Source organism: Camponotus vicinus, unplaced genomic scaffold (genome assembly GCF_025532165.1).
Source record: "Camponotus vicinus isolate PSW18456_S1 unplaced genomic scaffold, iyCamVici1.0 SCAF_12, whole genome shotgun sequence".
Classification (NCBI taxonomy): domain Eukaryota; kingdom Metazoa; phylum Arthropoda; class Insecta; order Hymenoptera; family Formicidae; genus Camponotus; species Camponotus vicinus.
In genome coordinates, this window is record NW_028141948.1 from 1620364 (window position 1) to 1634525 (window position 14162).

Below are 14162 nucleotides of genomic sequence, written 5' to 3' on the forward strand. Positions count from 1 at the left end.
ATAAATCCTATAGATTTTATATTTTAGTAAACTGCACTAATTCATCATATCTTAATTTATCAAATAGATTAAATGCTAAATATCTGTATATCTATAAAAAAGCTTAACAAATATTTTTAAAAATGTAATTAAATATTTTAAAAAAGCTTTCCTTCACATTGCTGAAATTTCTTTGGTAAGGTATATTGGCAATTCAAAAATCAATAAGATAAAAATGAACACACAATTTTGTAACAATATCGTTTTAATTTATTAATTTTTGTAATATCGTTTTAGTATGTAGGAATTGGAAATGGCTATTATGAACGTGTTGTATACTCTAACACACAATGCCATTGTTAATTGCCCGACCGTCATTCTCGGTGCTCGACACACGGTGCTCAGATTAATTGCAGGGAATCTGTTATATGTACATGCATTCGTCAATCGAGATGCGTCTCGCGACTATTGCATGCCAACGACAAACATGCAGCAGACAAATAGCTTGTAGCCATTAAATTCAATATTTATATAGGCATTCTTTTTCATGTTCTTTGCGCAATTCAAATGTTTTGTTTGGGAAATTAGTAAAATTTGACAATAACAAATATGATATATTTATTTAATAACAATTGTGTAAATTGTGTCACAGCTAAAAATTTCACATAAAAAAATAAATATTTATAAAATAATATCGGAATGTAATCGAAAGTAGAAAGAAAGATAGAAATAAAATATCATTATTTAATTATAATTGTATATATCATGCATTTTATATAAAAAATAATTATAAAAATAACTTATATATATATAAAATTAATTATATTTATAAAAAAATTATGATATTTATAAGGTACATATATATTTTATAATATTTATAAGTGCATAGATAATATTCAAAACTGATAATAAAAACAAACATTTATATTTAGAAATATACATTTAGAAATAATTATTTAAAAATACCAAATAGCTTAGCATTGTTAAATAATAGAGGAAGATATATATTGCTTTTGAAACATAAATTACTGTTGAAGTAATTTTGTATATTCACATTTTCGGATCTCGATAAAATTTCATCATTTGGACGTAGGCCATGCATCATTATAATGTCTATGACTGAACTTTAATATAACTTTAGCAGCAGCTGCACGGAAAATTGTCACATTTCAAAATAGTCTCAAAAAATCCTCTATATGTTATAGTCAATATTTTCCTATCTTTTTTAAGATTTTATTTTTTATTACAAGTCGATTATATAATCTATATAATAACCTGTATCTAAATATATCATTGTGTGTATATTTTAAAGCTATGACAAATATATAATTGTGTGTACATTTTAAAGCTTTGAATTTAATTTTCACTATCAAAAATTTATTAAAATCCTTAATATAATCATAATTTCTAGCTTACAAAACATTTTTCTATTTGCAGTTATAATTCAAATTACAAATTTATTAATACATTCAATTAAACATTCATCGAAAAAGAAAACAGATTACAAAGTGTTAAAGAAATAATTATTTGTTTATGCTCTTGCATACACTCTATATAAATGCGTAACATTATCGCCACTTATATCATTATTCTTCAGACGCAATATTTGCAAGTCTAAAAACTCTTTGCGTAATAATTAACTTGCAACTTCCCACTAGGAAGTCAATATCCGATACAGCCAATCGAATCATGTCACACTCAATAAAGAAAATAACGCAATAATAAGGAATTTAAAATACATGATTTGCAAAATATGTGAATGTTATCGAGACACAATTAAATATATTATTTTTCAAGGAAATGCATCGCATTTAAGTATTTTTTATTATGTAGAATATGCTTCGTAATAGATAATTCCACTAGTTAAGTTACTACATACAAAGCATACCAAGCACAAAATCTTATATATATTACATATATTACATGTATTACATTTATATATATTACAGCTAACTTATGCGATTATTCGTAGATGCAAAAGCGGCCTTATGCGATTTATGCGGATTATGTCATCTCACAGATGTCTTGTCTCATTATACTAAAATAATCATTTTATTATCGCTTGTTATCGCAGCATAATTAATTGTTAGAAATTATAAATTCCTCATTTAAATTTAAAATGCATTCCGCAATCAATAGTAATGTTCAGACCTATCAAACAATTACGTAAAACTCAAATAATCAAAAAGTTTTAATTAAGCTATTATTTATATATTAATAATTATTTAATCAAAAAGTTCATAAAACAATACTCAATTGTTGTGTATACAACACATCCAGTAAATGCGGTGATGTAATCAACAACAAAGTTTAAATACATATATAGCTGCATAATTAAAAGTTTATTTTAACTTCATAAAATTTCTGTAATTCTAAATTCATTGCTCTCTGACAACAATAAATTTTCTTTTATCTAATGCAAACAATAAGAAATTTTTCTTATTAAATTTTGTAACGAAAATTCTCTATTGCAAATCTTGATGAGAAAAATGATAAAATAAAAATAAAGCGCGACGAATACATATATGTATAAAAATATGTAATATATAAATATTACGAATACGCGAAGTTTATTAAACAATTCTACTGAATAATTACTTTATAATATTTCTTTTTTCAATTCTGGAATTCTTATATCTTGAGCAAAGAAAAGAATTCAGCTTACTAAAAATATAAAAAAAGCTACAAATTGTAATTAAAACCATTTTTCTTTCGAATATAACATGAGTATAAAGTGAATATAATTCATAAATGACATAGCCGCGAGGCGGTGTATTTGTACTGAGAGAAAACATCTCTTTTAAAAAGAAAAAAAATATGAATAATATGTTGTGTGATGCGGCATATTTTTTCAAGCACGTCGTAATTATCACTGAAAGAATTTCAGAGAAATAGCTTTTCAACTGGTAATCGCCATAAACTGCACGTAAGTCATCATTACATAATTTTTCGAACGCAAATTATTATTTCAAATTAATTTATTTTATGAATTTGTCAAGTTTTTTTTAAATATAAAAAATAAATATGAACAAATAAAGTTTCTTCTTTTTTTACTTTAAGAATAAGTGAAGAAATTTGAATAAGTAATTTTACGAGATATCTAATATAAATCTTCATTAGAAAGAGTGTAATGATACACAAAATGTTCCAAGTTTTTTTAAATATAAAAAATAAATATGAAAAAATAAAGTTTCTTTTTTCACTTTAAGAATAAGTGAAGAGATCTGAATAAGTAATTTTGCGAGATATCTCTCTCCAATACAAATCTTCATTAGAAAGAGTGTAATAATACACAAATGTCTCAAGAAATTAACAGTAAAATGATATTTGATATCTACTTTGGAAACGATTCTTTCACTTTTTGTCTGTTTTTTTAATTTTACATTTTTATTATCAAATATCTTTGCTGTATCGCTTTATATTGTTATTATTTTGAAATTTAATTTAATTTTCAATATTAAATATTATCGTGATTAAATTATACTTTCAATTTTGATAAAAAAGAAACTGTTCCAATAATTGCTAAACAATACCCTCTTGCTGTCATATTCGAAGATGCCCTATATTGCGTTCTTAACCCCCAAGGTTGCCAAGGTTCGCCGTCTGTAATCCTTGACTGATCCGCAACACGAAGGCAGGCGTAATAACGCCATCAGAAGTCTCGTAGAATCGGATGAAATTGAATTTCATGCCACAGAAAATGACGAGCCACAAGAGGGCCACTCTGTCCTCTAGAGCCCAACGTGAAATATCAACGACGAGAGATATATTGCTGAAAGAGGATGGAACGAGAGGAGTCGACGTACGAATAAATTTTCCACTTGCTGCGCGCCAAGTTACGGTATTCTTGCATGAGGAAAGAGAGACGAAAGGAATCGCGTAACATACGACATACTTGATCCGCAGGTATTTCTAGAGAATAAAGACGTTCCTGTGCAGTATGGACATTACATGTTTTTCTTTATATATAGTATCACCAAGCGAAGAGATATTGTGAGCGTATATATATGTGTTCTTCCTTAATGCTTTTTAAGAATGTTGATGGATATTGTTATCTTAATGTTTAAAAAAATAATATAATTGTTAAATTTGTATTAAATGAAGAGAGAAACAACGGAAGTCTTCGAATTTCTTTTCTATACATTAAATCTCTTGTATTTTATTATTTTTTAAAATATTTGTTTATAAAATTTATATAATATTATTTTTTACAATTTCTGTGATATTCATTATTATATATATTTTCTTCACACTTTTAATTTTGTGATAAATTAAAGTACAAAACTTATCACCAATAATAATCATATAAATTTTATATTTTAATTTTATATTTTAAAGAACATATGTATAATAAACAATTAATTATTTATTTTCGCAATTATAATATTTAATCCTGTCCAACAATTTGCATTATTTTTATGTAGTGCAAACGCATTAAAAATGCATTATGGTGCCTTAAAATACAAATATTGACAATTACAACATAACTTCTATTATAGCAAACATAAGGTAAGTTCAACATTTGCATAATGCGAGCTTAGTAACGTCATGTATCATATATATATATATATATATATATATATATATATATATGTGCAGAAAGCATTTACACAAAATGCAGGAGCATAAAATACACATTTGAAATTTGCCTTATTTATTTTTGAACAATGATCTTGCCTTATTTATTTCCTGCCTGAATTGTAGATATTCTGCATTTCCATGAATTCTTTAAAAATATATAGTGCTGATATGCTGATATCTTTTGTTATATAAAAAAAAGAACTCGTATAACATATCTTCAATGATAAATATTTATATATTTGCGTAAAATATTTTTACTTGTGTATAAATTGTATGTAAAAAAATGAAATTAATTAGTATAATAAAATAATTAATATTATAATAAATAAAATGAGTAAATTTACTATTTCTCAAACATAGGATTCATTAATGCCGTAAAGTAATCATTAGATATTTTGTAAAATAATTATTAGACATCTTCGATCGAAAACATTTATATATATATATATATATATATATATATATATATATATATATATATATGTATATATTCATAAATTATGACTCATTGTCAATAAATATTTAATCTAGAATATATTTATATATATTTTATGTCTTCATTTAAATAATTTCGAGATTATTTATGCGAAATACTAGTAGTATTTAAATGTAGTATTATTAGTGTTTAATCATTCAAAAATGATTGTTCCATTATTTTGAAAATTTCCTTATTGAATAGTTGTTTCTAATAATGCCTATTAATTCTTATAAGAGATTCTAATAAAATTTCTCTCTCTCTCTCTCTCTCTCTCTCTCTCTCTCTCTCTCTCTCTCTCTCTCTAATTATGAGAGTTAGTCATTTTTTCGATTGAAATAGCACGCCATAGGAATAAAATCGCATCTCTTTATTGGATAGAAAACCGATAACGAACAAGTTTTGTTAGAGAGGTTTCATAAACAATGGATCATTGTAATGCTCTTGCTCTTTGTTATCGCCTCTGGCACAGCCGATAAGGTTGATCACAATGTCTGTCGACCCTCATGCTAGCGAAAATGAGAAAAGTCGTAATTTAAACAAGTTGTGGTTCGATTATAAAAGACTTAATCTATATCGTTGTTTTTTGATTATAACAAAAAATAACATTAGACCCATTTCGCGTAACTTATTAAGAAATATTTTGCCTAAATATTGTTTTTTGATTGTGAAAATTAATTCGTCTATTTAAAAATCGTTGCAAATTTAAGTAAATTATAAGATTTCTGAGATTTATTCAAATTATGAATTTCCACTTCATGTGTTGTTTTATGTATTTCCTATCGTGAATTTTATTGCAAATTCTATAAATAGTATAAAAAGCTATTTACACATATTATAATTATAAAATATCTATTCTCTCTATAAAAGTAATAAAAAATTCCTGTAAAAAAGCCTTTCTTAAAAAGACGCACTAAATACATAAACAAATATATAAATTTAAAATTGACTTTAAGTAATTTATGGTTTATTAAATCATACTTAATATACAAAACATATTTTATTATAGTTAATATGAAACATATTTTATACAATCTACAATTTAGAAAAAAAATGCACACACTCTCTCTCTCTCTCTCTCTTTCTCTCTCTTTCATTATCTTTCATTATTTTTTCTGTTTTTTCTTTTCCCAAAATTTTATATACTTATTAAAATTATTTCAAGTGTATAGCATATAGTATTTGTATAACAAATAAAAGAATCATACAGAAAGTGAGCTTTAATATATATAGTTTAATCATATAAAAAAAGACAAATATTGTTATTACTGTCGACATATATATAATACGATTGCAAAATAATATACATGAACGATGTTGAAATGGAACCTGCACGCATCTCTCGTCGTACTTGACTTTCTAATAGCCGCGCTTTCCACTAAAGCATTTCTCTTAAATGCAATATCATGGAGCTTTGTACCTCATAGTACTCAATAATTAAATTCCCTATAAACTTCGACATACATGTATACATAAATAACATGTAATACATAAATTCAGAAATTTCTACATATACACGCATTATAAATATATTAAATATTAATTTATTATTAATGAAACAATGTCATTGGTGAAGAATCCAATGAAACAAAGAGAAAGAGAAAAAAACAGGAATTTTCGAATTTTTCATACGAAAAGTAAATTGTTAAAAATTGTGTGCACTAATAATGCTCAATTATACTATTTTTAAGATAATGCTTCGTAATGTTTACTATGAAAAAAATAGCAAAAATGTCTACAATTTTACATCTCGAAAAAAGATCGTTCTCTTAATGCTCACTAATATCGTATAATGTCATATAATAGTACTCAATCAATCTAGTTACTAACATTACTATAAAATATTTAATATAATGCCCAGTAAAATGTCCGTGTAATACTTTAATACCACTAATAATGTCCAATGCTTAACAATAATCATTCTTTTCTTGTAATGTCCACTAAACTAAAATAATGCCTACTAATGCTTTAATCTATACATCACAATGTCCGCAGCGCGAAAATCCTTCAGGTTTGCATTATTAGTTTTACAATAAGCAGCAAAATAGAAAAATTTAATGTTTTTTTAATTTCTAAACATTGCACGAAAAGAAAAATAAAAAATTTATGATTATGATGGTAGTTATATAATTAACTTTGCACTCGTAATATAATTTAAATATAGTGGAAATCCAGGCAGCTGAGAGCAAATATACAAGTGCAAAGAGTCGTCACACGCGTTATAAAATTCAATAAAAAATGTAACGCTGAAAAATCACAAATGATATACAAAGTGTTGCATTAAAAATTATATTAATTCATGTACAGAGAAAGTATCATTGTTGACGATATATATATTTTAAAAATATATTTTGTATAAATTTTAATATGATATTTAATATGATATTGATTAAATATATTTTAATGCCATTATAACGCAGAAACGGATTCGCGCTATCATTTCTATATTGAATTAAACATCAAGATTAATTTTGATAATTATGAAAGAATGTAAATATTGAGTAAAATATTTTTCTGTTTCGAAAGAGAAATAAAAATGTTCTATTAGAAATCTGAATAAAAGAATGATCGAATAATTAAATTTAGGATTTAGGAATTAGAGCATATAAAACATTGGAAATGAAATATATAAAAAAGAAATCTTGGAACACACACATAACAGAAATCCTATTGTATTGTTTTAGTCTTGAAGTTAAAATATGCTTAAAGTTGGAAGCCTTCATTTTTACACATTTGTTATAAAACGAAGAAAATTCACAACATTTAAAAACATATGACTTTTATAATTTAATTTATTGAATTAAACAGCGTTTAATTCAATAAGTCAAAATAAAGCTAAAACTTATATCTAATGTCTTTAACAGGCGCTAGAACATCAATTACTTAATAAAAGTTGTTCAATTTAATGAGATTTACCATTCGTTTAAGTTTATCGCAAATGTCCTATATTATTGTTATTTCAAGCATTGTTAAAAGCTTGTAGTGCAGATGATCGTTTAATTAATACTCCTCTGCGAACTGGCGAACCGAATTCGAACTGACTATTGATGTTCAATCATAATACTTATTAATGAACTCTTCGATATAACGAATATCGGTACAATTAATGTCCGATTGATTTTATTTATTTTTATTTATATTTATTCACTATTTACGCATACCTATGTATCTTCAAGAAACATTACATAAATCCGTAAAAACGTAAATATAGCTTGCAAAATAAATATATTAATGTATAACCATAACAAATATTATAAAATCGGTACATAATTAATCAATTTCAAAATACATTCATAATATTAACAAAGAAATTATTCAACACTGCTGTGCGATATTGCTTGTGAAATTTGTTGAAGTATTTGAATACTGTTCCAATTGCTGGATTATTACTAAAGATTTTATCTTTTAATAACTTCACTTTCCGAGAAAAAAAATGTCAAAATTTACATTTTTTTATCAACGTAAACTAAAACTATACATATATTCTGTAAATTAGTACATATAATAGTTGTCAGAATTGATGATGTAAATTTACAAAAATAAATATTTGTTAAATTAAAGACTAAAATTGCTTAATAATTACGAAAATTGATTGCAAACATCGAGCAATTTTTTTCTCTGTGTGTGTGTAGATATTGAGTTAATCTTTCTAAAAAGTAGTAATTAAGGATCTTTATAAAAAAAAGCTCACTATAAAATTTCAGAAAATTTTGCTCTTCTAAACTATTGTCTCAAATATTGTCTTTTAATTATCACCAATGATGAATATATATAATTACTTAGATAATTATTTAACGATTTTCTATTTTTAAGAATTTATCTTGAAATAATTAATCCATTAAAAAATTACAATTGTATTTTATTAGACTACTATAAAAAATAAGATAGGATTTTCTTTTATAATTAAATCCGATTATTTCTTCATCTCTTAATGGTAGATTAATACGCGCCTCTCAATTACAATTCGTAACGTTAATTAATAAACTAGTCATAGTTTCGCTAACGCGAAGATGTAATTTATTGGAAACTGCTTTGTGGCATTATGATCCCTCGTTTACCTTAGCCTACTTTCTTATAATTGATTTTGCGATGACTAATGTAATATCGAAATATGTGGTGTATAATTTCTAAATAATATATAATTATAATTAATAATATATTACATTAAAAATATTATAATTGTGAATGTTGTAATTATTGTTGTAATTATTTCTTTTATAATATTAATGACAAAATACAAATATATATATATATATATATATATATATATATATATATATATACACTCACCCGCAAAAAAAACGGACCACTAAATTTTAACACAATTTTTTCACATTTTCAAATAGCGATAAATTAGCAAATAATCACCGTATCGAGATGAAACAAAGCTCAAATTAAAGCTTGAACATTTCTCTTAAAAACCAAGAAAACCAAATTTGAATTACAAAAAATTTTTTATAAAATGGTGGACGTTGAAGATAACCTTCGAAAAATGGGAAACAAATTTTTTTTTTCAACTGTTGCGTTGCTCAGGAGAATCTACACGCTAATAGACAAATGTATGAGTTTTGAAGCTCATTTATTTCCTAACAAATCCATATTTTGAACAATTTTCTACGACCTTTTTTAATAAAGTTATACCGTTTTGAAGAAAATGTTGCAAAATGGGCCTTTTCACCGCAACGCTTTGCAAGAGGAATCGAACAATTTAAAACAGGAAGAAATTTGAGTAACAGTATGCTCCAACAAATCGAAGAATTGATAAATGCGAAAGGAGGCAATACGCATTATTAAACACACACACACGCACGCACGCACACACGCACTTACGCACACAGACACAGACACACACACACACACACACATGGAATCAAATTCCTGCCACGTCCACGTCGTTGACCCTGGATAATGCCAAGAGCAGGATACACGCATATGCATATGTACACGCACGCACTCACACAAGATTTAAATCCAGCCATATGAAGCATCTTGGGTCGACACTTTAATTTCTTTTATTGAAAAAGTTTTTCTCGATAATTTATTGTTGAATTGCAGATTTTACAAGAAAAGTCCCATTTTGCAACATTTTCTTCAAAACGGTATAACTTTATTAAAAAAGGTCGTAGAAAATTGTTCAAAATATGGATTTGTTAGGAAATAAATGAGCTTCAAAACTAATACATTTGTGTATTAGCGTGTAGATTCTCCTGAGCAATGCAACAGTTAAAAAAAAATTTGTTTCCCATTTTTCGAAGGCTATCTTAAACGTCCGCCATTTTATAAAAAATTTTTTGTAATTCAAATTTGGTTTCCTTGGTTTTGAAGAGAAATGTTCAAGCTTTAATTTGAGCTTTGTTTCATCTCGATACGATGATTTTTTGCTGATTTATCGCTATTTAAAAATGTGAAAAAATTGTGTTAAAATTTAGTGGCCCGTTTTTTTTGCGGGTGAGTGTATATATATATATATATATAATAAATTTTTAATTTAAAGCTCTTTTTAATATTCACAGATTTTTTCCATGTGACCTATTATCAATGAATAGGATGATGCAAATCATTAAAGAACTTCGAGAGAGAGAGGGAGAGAGAGAGAGAGAGAGAGGGAGGGAGGGAGAGAGAAATACTTATTTCAATATCAAAGCATTAATATTTAAAAAATATTTACGAGATAGAAACTAAATTTTAAGAAAATAAATAAACGATATAATCGTTGTCAAAAACTACTTGATACTGAAAACTACAAGCAAATTTGAAATATTTTTAATATATATAAGTAATTACATTAAATATAAATTCTCCAATTACGTATGTTTGTATTTTCAATGTAAGAGTTATAATTTTAATATAAATTTACATAAAAATGAAAGGATTAAAAGATATACATATAAAAAAATTTTTATATTATATATTTCATAATTTATAACTCATACAACCGTATATTACAAAACACAAATCTTTCCAAAACGTAGATTAATTTGTAAATAAAATAGTTTATTAAGATTTTCTCGCGACATGAATGTCTGACTAAACTCGAAAACGTAAATTTTATTATTATTTCTACCGAAAATTTCTCAAAGGACAACACGATTGAATATATAACATAATATACATATATACATGTTGTGTGATACTAATATGCGACAGGTGTGTGCTGCTGTTTTAAGATTGCATTTGTAAACATACTTGATAGATATTTTAATGACAAATTTCACAAATAACACCATCAAAAATAACTAAGAAATCAAAAATAAAGTTCATGAATAATATAGTGCATATTAACACGTATGAATTTGTAGAAGAAATTCAAAGCTTGCCAAATTAATTTCAAGTCATCAATATGATTTGGAGGAATATACATATATACGTATATATTATTATACTCATATTTTTGACTTTATTCACACTTTTTATTTTATTCGTCACTTATTTTGTGTATTGATTCAATTCCAATGTAAATGTTAAATTTATAAATGATCTTTGCTATACGTGGACAGAGAATTCGCATAGTGCATGTCGATGATACTGCATCGAAAGCCGCAAACGAAATATAGCGCAAGCGCACGCGGACAAATAGCCGCAAATACTTATTTCTCATGTCACGCGAAGCAATACCGTGCGACACGATAGGATCTCATTTGCTAAATATAATTTTCTCGCTTCGCATATGCAACCTCGCTAAGCTAGTAAACAAAATCAGTTTGTCGACACGACAAGTGAAACAACAGATGTACGTAGAAATTTGTTAACAACCTTGAACGCACTTATATGTGGTTTTTTTAAAACAAATTTATAATTAACAAACAATATATTAATGTAAAATGTTGCAAAATTTTACTGTTTTAAAAAGTAATAATATTCCTATAAAATTTACATTTAATTCATATAACTTTGGGAATTTATTTTTCCACAAACTTTTAATTGTTTTGAAACTGATGATGTTATATAAACGTGAAAATAAATGTTACAAAATTTTTGCAAATGATAAGAAATATCAAACATGAAATTATGTTATGTAAATTTTTAAGTTAAATTTTCGAAATATTCAATTTTAGATAAATTGGATCTATTTAACATTAATAATTAAACATATATCTAATTTTTTAAAGCTTATAGTGAAATATTTGTCTTATTAATCTATTTTTATTAATAATCAATTTATCGTATTTATTTCCTTCAAAATATTATATTGACATTGAAGCTTTGTGACTCGTAGTATTTGACGATTATTTAAGTTCCGTGATTTATATAACAATTCGTTTATACCATTTTAGATGTTATTATAAATTATAAAACGATGAAACGGTTAAAATGTAAACGATGTATGACGACAATCTTACACAAGAACATTTTTTATCCTTATATCTCACAAGAAAAAATTATGAAAAAATATATTCAAATATATGAACTAGATGAGAAAAGAATGATTCTTCAAGATATTTTCATTTTTTCAACTGAAAATGATCATGAATATGTATGCACCAAAAAATATCACATATCATTGTATAATTATGGGATAGCATAATTATAATGTAATAATATTGCAGAAAACTTACGTAAATTGGTCCTTCATGCAATCGTGTATGATTTCTGATCTCTTGTAATTTTCAATAAAATTGTCGTTGCCAAGCACAAAGCACGTTCTCACAAAATGCACTTGCACTTGTCGCCACTTGCGCACGTGCACGTAAACGTTATCACGATTAATCACTGCATTATCGCGGCACGTCGCTCATCAAATCGCGTATATCGACAGCACACGATGACTTTCTACGACAAGATCGAACCGTCCAGTGCAACTCTTCAATCGTACAACTCCTTTCGAGGAGCATTTTCGGATTTTTACGTCAATTTTTACTACTCCACAATACTAACAATCACAAAAAATCCATAGAGTCTTTACTCGATTCCAATCAAACATAAAACGAAATTCAACGTGATTGAAAATAGACTTGTATATTCGTACACTGGTTTCAAACTAAATGATGCAGAAATTGCCGATGACACATTTTAGCTTTCCAACGTCCTCTGATTCTGTTCTTAAAATCTGTACAATTCGAAGGAACTTGTGCAAAAAAGTCAGCGCTTCTTTTTCTTTTCTCACACATTTATTAGCATAAAAGCAACCTGACAAAATTAAATATGAATCGATCAATTTTATTAGATATTCGCGAGATGAAAATTGGAAAGATTCCCTGCGCTGTCGTACGTGAAAGTCCGAGCTCCTAGTGAACCGGCGCAAGCTCCGAACCTGGAGCTTCGACCCTCCAAGTCGATTTCGCGTTTATCTCTTTCTATCATTCTCTATCCTCTTTCTCTTTTTCTCTCTTCCCTTTTTCATAAAGAAAACAAATTTCGATTCACGAGTTCGGTTTTCCTCGGCTAATAAGCCGAGCAATGAGACAGAGAGAGAGAAAGAAAGAGAGAGATGGAGAAAGAAATCTCGTCACTTCTCTCTTTATAGAAGGGACCATGATAATTTTCTTAAAGAACAGTGACTTAATCAGAATGAAACGAGATCGAAAAAGAGAAAAAAAGATAGAAAAAAAGGAAGATGATGTACATATATGATAAGAAAAGGGAGATAAAGATGTAAGGTGAAAGATGAGAACAAGCAGAAACGAGCGAAGGAAATAGAAAGAAAGAAAAAAGAGAGAAATCGTAGCACACACGTACTCGACAAAGCTCGCAGCGTGGCGGGTCGACCGCGACTGAATCGTTGCGAGGCGACTGGGGTCGAGCTTGAATGAGCGAGCATACCTCGGGCTAGTGAGTGGGAGAGAGAGGGAGTTGGACGCCGAGCACAAGGGACGAGGATAGAGGGGTAGATGTACAGCGTCGAGGGAGAATTTAAGCTACGACCAATACCACTAGCGAAATTTTCAAAGATCCGTGCCAGCAATCTTTAAAGGGATCACGCTTTAATGACAGCTTTAAGGTGGCTTCTTGAACGACGTATTCAATCGTTACGTTTCGAATCGAAATATCAACTAGAACTGCTTCTTTTTCATTGTCAGAAAGAAATTACCGCATAGCAGTTTTTGCGTCGTATTTTTTATATGTATAACAAGATTATACATGTGACGCATATCTGTAAAAATAATATATAAGAAAAATGTTTTAGCAA

At 27.0% G+C, this 14162-nt stretch overlaps 1 protein-coding gene across 9 annotated transcripts in view; it reads right to left on the bottom strand.

The window, feature by feature from the left end:
• Positions 1-13771, bottom strand: part of LOC145962781 (octopamine receptor beta-2R) — a 58214-nt gene extending 44443 nt beyond the window's left edge. For 7 of the 9 annotated variants that reach the window (XR_014435959.1, XR_014435960.1, XM_083084127.1 and 4 more), the window contains exons 1-2: positions 13712-13754; positions 12592-13162 (exon numbers count right to left, since the gene is read on the bottom strand). The gene's annotated coding sequence lies outside the window, so the exon portion shown is untranslated. Of the gene's footprint in view, positions 1-12591; positions 13163-13711 lie in introns of all 9 variants that reach the window. The other 2 variants (XM_083084131.1, XM_083084130.1) reach the window with 2 other exon arrangements.
• Between the last annotated feature and the right edge of the window lie 391 nt (positions 13772-14162).